Below are 9,503 nucleotides of genomic sequence, written 5' to 3' on the forward strand. Positions count from 1 at the left end.
GTTGTTGGCTAATCAGCCCTGAGCTAGCCTCGAGCCAGGCCCATCTCCCGGCTATCTACCTCTCTGTCAAACGGACGGGACCTCCTAGTGTTGACACGGAACCCCGTCGATCCAACATGACTGGTCTGCCGACGAAATCGTCTGATGTGGTTTCAACAGGCTTCCCGTTACGACGTCGACCACGAAGATCCATCTGCTAGCCTGGCCCGCTAGCACACGCAAGCCGTGGCCTCTTGCTCGCCAGTGCTGTAGGAGCCCCCAAACTACCTCTGAACTCTCCTACTGCTGTTCACCGGACCTTATGATAACTCAGCTATACAGCTGATGCCTGCTGGACTGTTCCTTTATACGGTACCGAATCCTGTTTATGTTTAGCCTCAGCCCAAACTTTGTCGCCATTACCAGCTGTTGTCTTAGCTCTCTCGAATAACACCTGTGATTGCTTTATGCCTCCCTCCCATGTCAATATGCCTTGCTTATTGCTGTTTCGGTTATTTCTTATTGTACTATTTCACTGTAGATGTATGGGTGTCCGACATTCAACATGTCAATACCTCTCACAAATACAAGTAGTGATGAAGTCAATCTCTCCTCCACTTTGAGCCAGGAGAGATTGACATGCATATTATTAACGTTAGCTCTCTGTGTACATTTAAGGGCCAGCCGTGCAGCCCTGTTCGTAGCCAATTGCAATTTTCCTAAGTCCCTCTTTGTGACACCTGACCACACGACTGAACAGTAGTCCAGGTGCGACAAAACTAGGGCCTGTAGGACCTGACTTGTTGATAGTGCTATTAAGAAGGTAGAGCAACACTTCATTATGGACAGACTTCTTCCCATCTTAGCGACTGTTGTATCAATATGTTTTGACCTTGACAGTTTACAATCCAGGGTTACTCCAAGCAGTTTAGGCACCTCAACTGCCTCAATTTCCACATTATTTATTACAAGATTTAGTTGAGGTTTAGGGTTTAGTGAATGATTTGTACCAAATACAATGCTGCCCTGGGTAATTCCTGATTCTAATTGGATTATGTTGGAAAGGCTTCCATTAAAGAACACCCTCTGTGTTCTGTTAGACAGGTAACTCTTTATCCACAATATAGCAGGGGGTGTAAAGCAATAACATATACATTTTTCCAGCAGCAGACTATGATCGATAATGTCAAAAGCTGCACGGAAGTCTAAAAAAACAGGCCCCACAATCTTTTTGTCATCAATTTCTCTCAGCCAATCATCAGTCATTTGTGTAAGTGCGGTGCTTGTTAAATGTCCTTCCCTATAAGCGTGCTGAAAGTCGGTTGTCAATTTGTTTACTGTAAAATAGGATTGGTCAAGCACCATTTTTTCCAAAAATGTACTAAGGGTTCGTAACAGGCTGATAGGTCGGCTATTTGAGCCAGTTTTGAGCCAGCTTTACTATTCTTAGGTAGGGGAATTACTTTTGCTTCCCTCCAGGCCTGAGGGCACACACTTTCTATTTTGCTTAAATTGAAGATATGGCAAATAGGAGTGGCAATATCGTCCGCATTTATCCTCAGTAATTTTCCTTCCAAGTTGTCAGACCCCGGTGGCTTGTCATTGTTGATAGACAACAATACTTTTTTTACCTCTTCCACGCTCACTTTACGGAATTCAAAATTACAATGCTTGTCTTTCATAATTTGGTCAGATATACTTGGATGTGTAGTGTCAGTGTTTGTTGCTGGCATGTCATGCCTAAGTTTGCTAATCTTGGCAATAAAAAAAGTATTAAAGTAGTTGGCAATATCAGTGGGTTTTGTGATGAATGAGCCATCTGATTCAATGAATGATGGAGCGGAGTTTGCCTTTTTGCCCAAAATTTCATTTAAGGTGCTCCAAAGCTTTTTACAATCATTCTTTATGTCATATTTTCTTTGTTTCATAGTGTAGTTTCTTCTTCTTTTTATTCAGTTTAGTCACATGATTTCTCAATTTGCAGTACGTTTGCCAATCGGTTCTGCAGCCAGACTTATTGTCACGATTCTCTAAAGCAGAACCCAGAAGCAGACCAGGACAAGGTGAGTAGAACGAAGGTGAGTATTTATTTACAGACTCAAATGTGGGAGCAGAAAAATCCAGGAGACGGAGCAGGCAGCAGAGGTGAGTTGGTGGGAGTGAATAGGCAGATCCAATGGTGTCACAGAAGCCACCGATGACCAGGCAGGGGTGGGGTGAATGTTCCGGGAGAATGACTGTAGACAGAGTAAATGGAGGTGAGTACAGGAGCGCCAGGATGGACTACCCGGAGCGCCAGGATGGAGGCGGAAGAAGTCACGAAGGAGGTCAGCATCAAGGATCTGACGCCGAGGAATCCAACTCCTCTCCTCAGGACCATACCCCTCCCAGTCCACGAGATACTGGAAACCCCGACCCCGCCGTCTGGAATCCATGATGCGGCGCACCGTGTAGACAGGACCACCTCCGATCATCCAAGGAGGAGGCAACAGAGGACTGAGGAGAACAGGCAGGAGACATGAAAGGTGGGATGGACTCTGAGCGTTCTAGGCAACTTGAGTCGAACCACAACAGGATTAATCACTCTCTCCACCACAAACGGACCAATGAACTTCGGTGACAGTTTCTTCGACTCAGTCCAGAGAGGAAGATCCCGTGTAGCCAACCAGACCTTATCTCCGACAGCATAAGCGGGGGCTGGAACACGGCGATGATTCGCCTGGAGCTGATACCGGTCAGAAACTCTAAGGAGGGCCTTTCTGGCCCGATGCCAAGTCCGGTGGCAACGACGAATGTGGCCTGGACAGAGGGAACCGAGAGATCCTTCTCCTGAGAAGGAAACAAGGGAGGTTGGTAGCCGTACAGGCACTGGAAGGGAGACATCCCAGTGGCAGATGTAGGGAGAGTATTGTGGGCATACTCGACCCATGGCAACTGAGAGACCCAAGAGGTGGGGTTGTAGGAGACAAGGCAGCGCAGCGTGGATTCCATCTTCTGGTTGGCTCTCTCCGCCTGACCATTAGATTGGGGGTGAAATCCAGATGTGAGACTGACTGTAGCTCCAATGGCCAAACAGAAGGATTTCCAGACAGCAGAGGTAAACTGAGGACCACGGTCGGAAACTATCTCAGAGGCAGAGGGAAGCTTGGAGATGGGCACAAAGTGGGCGAACTTGCTGAATCTGTCCACAATAGTCAGAATTACCGTGTTCCCCTCAGAAGAGGGCAACCCAGTGACAAAGTCCAGGGCCAGATGCGACCATGGTCGCCGGGGAATAGGTAGGGGGTGAAGAAGTCCAGAGCTGGGCCGATTGGCACTCTTATTCTGCGCACAAACTGGACAGGCAGCAACAAACCTCCGGGTATCTTCTCCCATGGCAGGCCACCAAAATCGTCTGCGTAGTAACGCCATCGTCCGAGCCACGCCAGGGTGACAAGCCATCTTGCTAGCGTGGGACCATTGGAGGATAGCAGAACGGACCGACTCTGGCACAAACAACCGACCGGGTGGACCGTTACCGGGACCGGGCTGCGTCCGAAGGGCCGCCATAACCTCCTCCTCAATCCTCCACGTAACTGCTCCCACGACGAAGTTCCGGTGAAGAATCGTCTCAGTCTTGGCCCCACTCTCCTCCGTCTTGGAGAACATCCGGGACAAGGCGTCCGCCTTGCCGTTCTTAGACCCAGGTCGGAACGTCAGGGAAAAATTAAAGCGTCCAAAAAACAAAGCCCACCTGGCCTGACGGGAGTTGAGACGTCTAGCCGATTGCACGTAAGCAAGATTCTTGTGGTCAGTCCAGACAATAAACGGTTGCTCCGCCCCCTCCAACCAGTGGCGCCACTCCTCTAAGGCAAGTTTCACCGCGAGAAGCTCCCGGTTACCCACATCGTAGTTCCTCTCCGCAGACGAAAGACGACGAGAGTAGAAGGCGCAGGGATGGAGTTTACCGTCAGTGGAGCTTCGCTGGGACAGGATGGCACCAACCCCCACATCAGACGCGTCCACTTCAACGACAAACTGACGGGCAGTGTCAGGTTGAGAGAGAATCGGGGCGTTGATGAATCGACTCTTCAAATCCAGAAATGCTCGGTCTGCCTCAGTACTCCAACAATCGCTGCAGAACCTGCTTGACATGCTGGACGTGGCTGGAAAGCTCCTTAGAGAAGATAAGAATGTCATCCAGGTACATGAACACAAAAAGACCGATCATATCTCTCAGGACGTCATTCATGATACTCTGGAACACTGCTGGAGCATTGGTCAGTCCAAACGGCATCACCTGATACTCGAAATGACCCATCGGTGTATTGAAACCAGTGAACCACTCGTCCCCCTCTCTGATCCGGACCAGATGATACGCATTGCGTAGATCCAGCTTAGTGAACACAGTAGCACCCTGTAAGGAGTCGAAAGCAGAGCTCATCAAGGGCAGGGGATACTTGTTCTTGACCGTAATATCATTCAAACTCCGATAATCAATACAATGTCGAAGAGAGCCATCCTTCTTACTCACAAAAAAGAATCCTGCCCCCAGGGGTGATGACGAGGGACGAATGAGACCAGCAGTTAGAGACTCCTTTATGTAGGTCTCCAAAGCTTCACGTTCAGGTCGAGAGATACTGTATAACCGTCCCTTGGGATAGGCAGCTCCAGGGAACAGGTTAATGGCACAATCATATGGTCGGTGGGGAGGAAGTGACAGAGCCTTCTTCTTACTGAACACTTCCCCCAAATCGTGATATTCAGGAACCAGGGACAAATCTGGGGGGGTAGAATCAATGACCTGACTGAATGACCTGACAATGACATAATGGGAACAGGCAGTCTTAAGGCAGTTAGCATGACATTCAATGATCCAACTAGTTACTTTGCCAGTCACCCAATCGAACGTGTTCTCTCAGCCAGGGGTATCCAAGAACCAGAGGAACATGGGGAGAAGGCAGAATGAAGAAGGAGATAACCTCTGAATGATTCCCTGACAACAGCATCTTAACCGGTTCAGTCCTCATAGTGATACGTGCCAGACTACTGCCGTTCAGAGTGGTAGCTTCAATGGCTTCCGATAATCGCTCCTTGGAAAGCCCCAGCTGTTCCACCAAGTCGGCATCAATAAAGCTGCCATCGGCACCTGAATCGATAAAAGCGTTAATCGCTAAACTCTAATTCTTGTTCATGAGGGTTGCAGGAAAATGGGGTCTGACAGGGCTATTGAGAGGTTGAAACTGGCTCGCTAAAAGTCCTCCCAAATTTAACGGGCGCTGGGGACAAGCGGAGATGTAATGTCCCGATCTACCACAGTAGAGGCAGCTGTTGGTCTCACGTCTACGTTGGCGCTCCTCCTTGGTTAACCCGTGCCGCCCCACTTGCATGGTTTCAGGATCTGAAGGCAGGACCTCTCCACTAATCCCGTGTGGTGAACAATGATCGACTCGTTCTGGTCCACTTCCTGACCCGAATGGTAACCGAGTAGCTGATTGATTGGACGGGCCCCATTGCTTCTCCCTCCTTCTCTCTCGGACTCTGTTATCCACCCGAATAGATAATGCTACCAAACTGTCCAGGTCACTAAGCTCCGGATAGGAGATCAGCTCATCCTTGAGTTGCTCCGACAACCCCTGATAAAAAAACTGCTTGTAGTGACTCCTCATTCCACCCACTCTCCACAGCCAAGGTCCTGAACTCGATAACAAAGTCTGCCACACTGCGAGCTCCTTGGCGAAGAGAGAACAAACGCTTAGCTGCGTCCTTACCTCGGACTGGATGGTCAAAAAGCTTCCTCATCTCTGCTGTGAACTCCTGGTATGACGCCATGCAGGTGTCCTGTCGTACCCATACGGCTGAAGCCCACTCCAGAGCTCTTCCAGGCAGCAGTTCAATAACAAAAGCTATCCTAGCCTTGTCTGTGGCGTAAGAGTGGGGCTGCAGATCAAACACTAGTCCACACTGCATAAGAAATAAACAGCATCTTCCCAAATCTTACTTATCTGGCGTCGGAATCTTGGGCTCACGGAAGGAAACAGCTCCAGAAGCGGCAGGTGAGAGGGGTGAAGCAGGTGGTGGATGATCCGCCGGAAAACTGAGCTGAGCCTGGATACTCGTCAGACTAGCAGAAAAGTTCTGAACCAAAAACGCTATCTCCTGTAGCGCTGTGCTGTGTTGTCCCAACATCTTCTCCTGATGGGTGATGGGTAATGGCATGGCGAACGGAGTCCAGGTCCACTGGGTTCATTCTTGGCCGGATCGTTCTGTCACGATTCTCTAAAGCAGAACCCAGAAGCAGACCAGGACAAGGTGAGTAGAACGAAGGTGAGTATTTATTTACAGACTCAAATGTGGGAGCAGAATAATTCAGGAGACGGAGTGGGCAGTGAGTTGGTAGGAGTGAATAGGCAGATCCAATAGTGTCACAGAAGCCACCAACGACCAGGTAGAGGTGGGGTGAATGTTCCGGGAGAATGTCTGTAGACAGAGTAAACAGAGGTTAGTACACGGCAAGCAAAAAGTACAGAACAACAAAACGAACTCTAGTAAACTTGAGGCTGATACGCTGACACAACATACTGTTCATGGCTAACGATCCGGCAGGGAATGGATGTCAGGTCAGAGCTTATGAAGTGGAGAGGTGATGATCAGGACCAGGTGTGCAGATAGCTGATGAGATGCAGGTGCGGGTAATAGAACAGAAAACAGGCAACACAGGCAGAAACAGACTCAGGAAGCGGGATTCATGACACTTATTTGCCATTTATTTTGCCTCATCCCTCTCAACCATAACATTTTTAAATTCCTCATCAATCCACTGAGATTTAACAGTTTTTACAATCATTTTCTTAATGGGTGCATGCTTATTAGTAACTGGGATAAGCATTTCATAAATGTGTAAAGTGCAGCGTCTGGTTGCTTCTCATTACACACCACGGACCAACAAATATTATTTACATCAACAACATAGGAATCACTACAAAACTTATTGTATGACTTCTTATACACTATATTAGGCTCAGCCTTTGGAACTTTGGTTTTCCTATATATGGCTACTATATTGTGATCACTACATCCGATGGATTTGGATACCGCTTTCAAGCAAATTTCTGCAGCATTAGTAAAGATGTGATCAATACATGTTGATTATTTCATTCCTGTGCTGTTTGTAACTACCCTGGTAGGTTGACTGATAACCTGAACCAGATTTCAGGCACTAGTTACAGTTTGAAGCTTTCTCTTGAGTGGGCAGCCTGATGAAAGCCAGTCAATATTTAAATCACCCAGAAAATATACCTCTTTGTTGATATCACATACATTATCAAGCATTTCACACGTTATCTAGATACTGACTGTTAGCACTTGGTGGTCTATAGCAGCTTCCCACCAGAATGGGCTTTAGGTGAGGCAGATAAACCAGTAGCCATATTACTTCAACAGTATGTAACATGAGATCCTATCTAAGCTTTACAGGAATGTGGTTCTGAATATAAACGGCCACACCTCCACCTTTGGCATTTCTGTCTTTTCTGTAGATCTTATAAACATGTATTGCTACCACTGTTTCATCAAAGGTATTATCTAAGTGAGTTTCAGAGATTGTCAGAATATGAATGTCATCTGTTACTAGCTAATTATTGATTTCATGAACTTTGTTTCTTAAGCTACATATGTTAACGTGGGCTATTTTTAGCACTTTTCTGGGATGCTTGATTGTTTTTATTGCTTTACTGGGAAGCTTAGCAGAGGTAGACATGCTCATGTTATTTATGTTAGTGCAGGGTGAGCTGCACACAGTGGACTTCCTGCTAGGGCACACCGCCTCAGTGCTAACAGTATAACTCTGGTTCATAGGCACATGATTACTGCATACAATAGCTGTAGGATCAGCAGAGGCATTCAGGGCAGTAAGAGGGACATAAATTAGTTGACTTACATTGTGTCTTCCAACGCCCCTGGGATAATGTACATTTGCTGAAACATTATGACAACCCGGTGACACAATGGTAGGGAATAAATGAGCTGGGCTTAGGTCATTGATAAGTCATTGTCTCAACGCAGCCTTATAATGCTGTGAAAGTATCCAGGAACCCAAATGATTTGGGTGGATCCCATCCTCCTTATAATACAACCTTTGTTTCCACAAGGTATCAAAATTGTCAATAAATGTTACACCCACAGAGCTGCAATAGTCTTGTAGCCAGTTATGAAGGGCTAAAAGTCTGCTGAACCGTTCAATGACACAATTTAGGGAGGACAGAGGGCCAGATATTATGGGCCGTTTGTTGGTGTCAAGTAGTGACCCAATTAGTTATTTAAAATCCATCTTCAGCTGTTCTGAGCTGCCCTTCATAAGGTAATTGAATCCCACATTAACTATGATAGACTCCATTTCCTGATACTGGTTTAAAATGTTTGGGAGCAGCTTATTGATGTCCTGTACTCGTGCTCTTGTATTGTACAAAGTTTTTGCTCCAGGAACTGAGATATTTCTCACCATTGAGCTGCCCAATACAACGGCTAGAGAAGGGACTTGAGAAGTCCGCCCATTCCCACCCCTCACACAATTCATTGAGCCTTTCTCGGGCCCACGAGAAGCAGGATAGCGTACGCCCACTGCTTCCGGCGATAGGTCCAGACCTCCCACAGCAGGCAGTGCCCCGTCAGATCCAGAGAGAGGGAAAGTAGCCAAACTCGACGATGAAGTCGCTGCTGGAGTCAGCGTAGTTGGAGTTAGCACCATCGTCACAGACACAGGCAGTCCCAGCGATGAAGGCACAGGTAGATGAGGCACCAGTGCAGCGAAGCTATTCCTTATGTCAATCTGCTCAGAACCTCTCGCAGTCACTCCTGTCTGCTTAGCAGCATGCCACTGCCTTTGGTTGCCGCTGCCTTTGGTTTCCACTTATGACATGGGACCAGCGCTGATTGGAACACTGTTCTTGCTGTTCTCCGTCTACTTCACTACAGGAATGAGGGGGAGAAGCAGATGGACACGACTTCCTTGGCAGGCAAGTTCCAGGTAGCACAGGCCATTTGGATAGGGACAGATGACAAGGAGCGAGAGGGAGGGAGAATCCCCTGATATCAACGGACTGACCAATGGCAGGCACCAACAGGCGTTTCCTGATATCAAGGAACACCCATATCAAGAAACGCCCTGAATTGCGGTCTGCAATTACACCATATTGGAGTTTCAGGCTGGAATTTCCAAATTGGTTGAACGCAGCAAGTGTATAATGGTGCTTTCAAAAAAACTGGGAACTCTGGAAAAAAAACGTTGTCAAATCGTCAGTGATCTTCAGGTCAGAAAGTCGGAGCTAGAAAGATGCCGAGTTCTTGACTTGGAATTCCGAGTTGGATGACCGTTCAAAACAATTTTTCCGGAGTTCCCAGTTGTCTTGAAGTTAGAAGTCTGAGATTTCCAGGTTCTGAGTTCCCAGTTGTTTTGAACGAGGCATAACTACAACCAGTTAGCAAATCGGAAATGTCAGAGTTTCCTAGTTCCGACTAGCACGTGAATGCGACATTACAACGCCTGA

Source organism: Coregonus clupeaformis, chromosome 24, assembly GCF_020615455.1.
Source record: "Coregonus clupeaformis isolate EN_2021a chromosome 24, ASM2061545v1, whole genome shotgun sequence".
Lineage (NCBI taxonomy): Eukaryota > Metazoa > Chordata > Actinopteri > Salmoniformes > Salmonidae > Coregonus > Coregonus clupeaformis.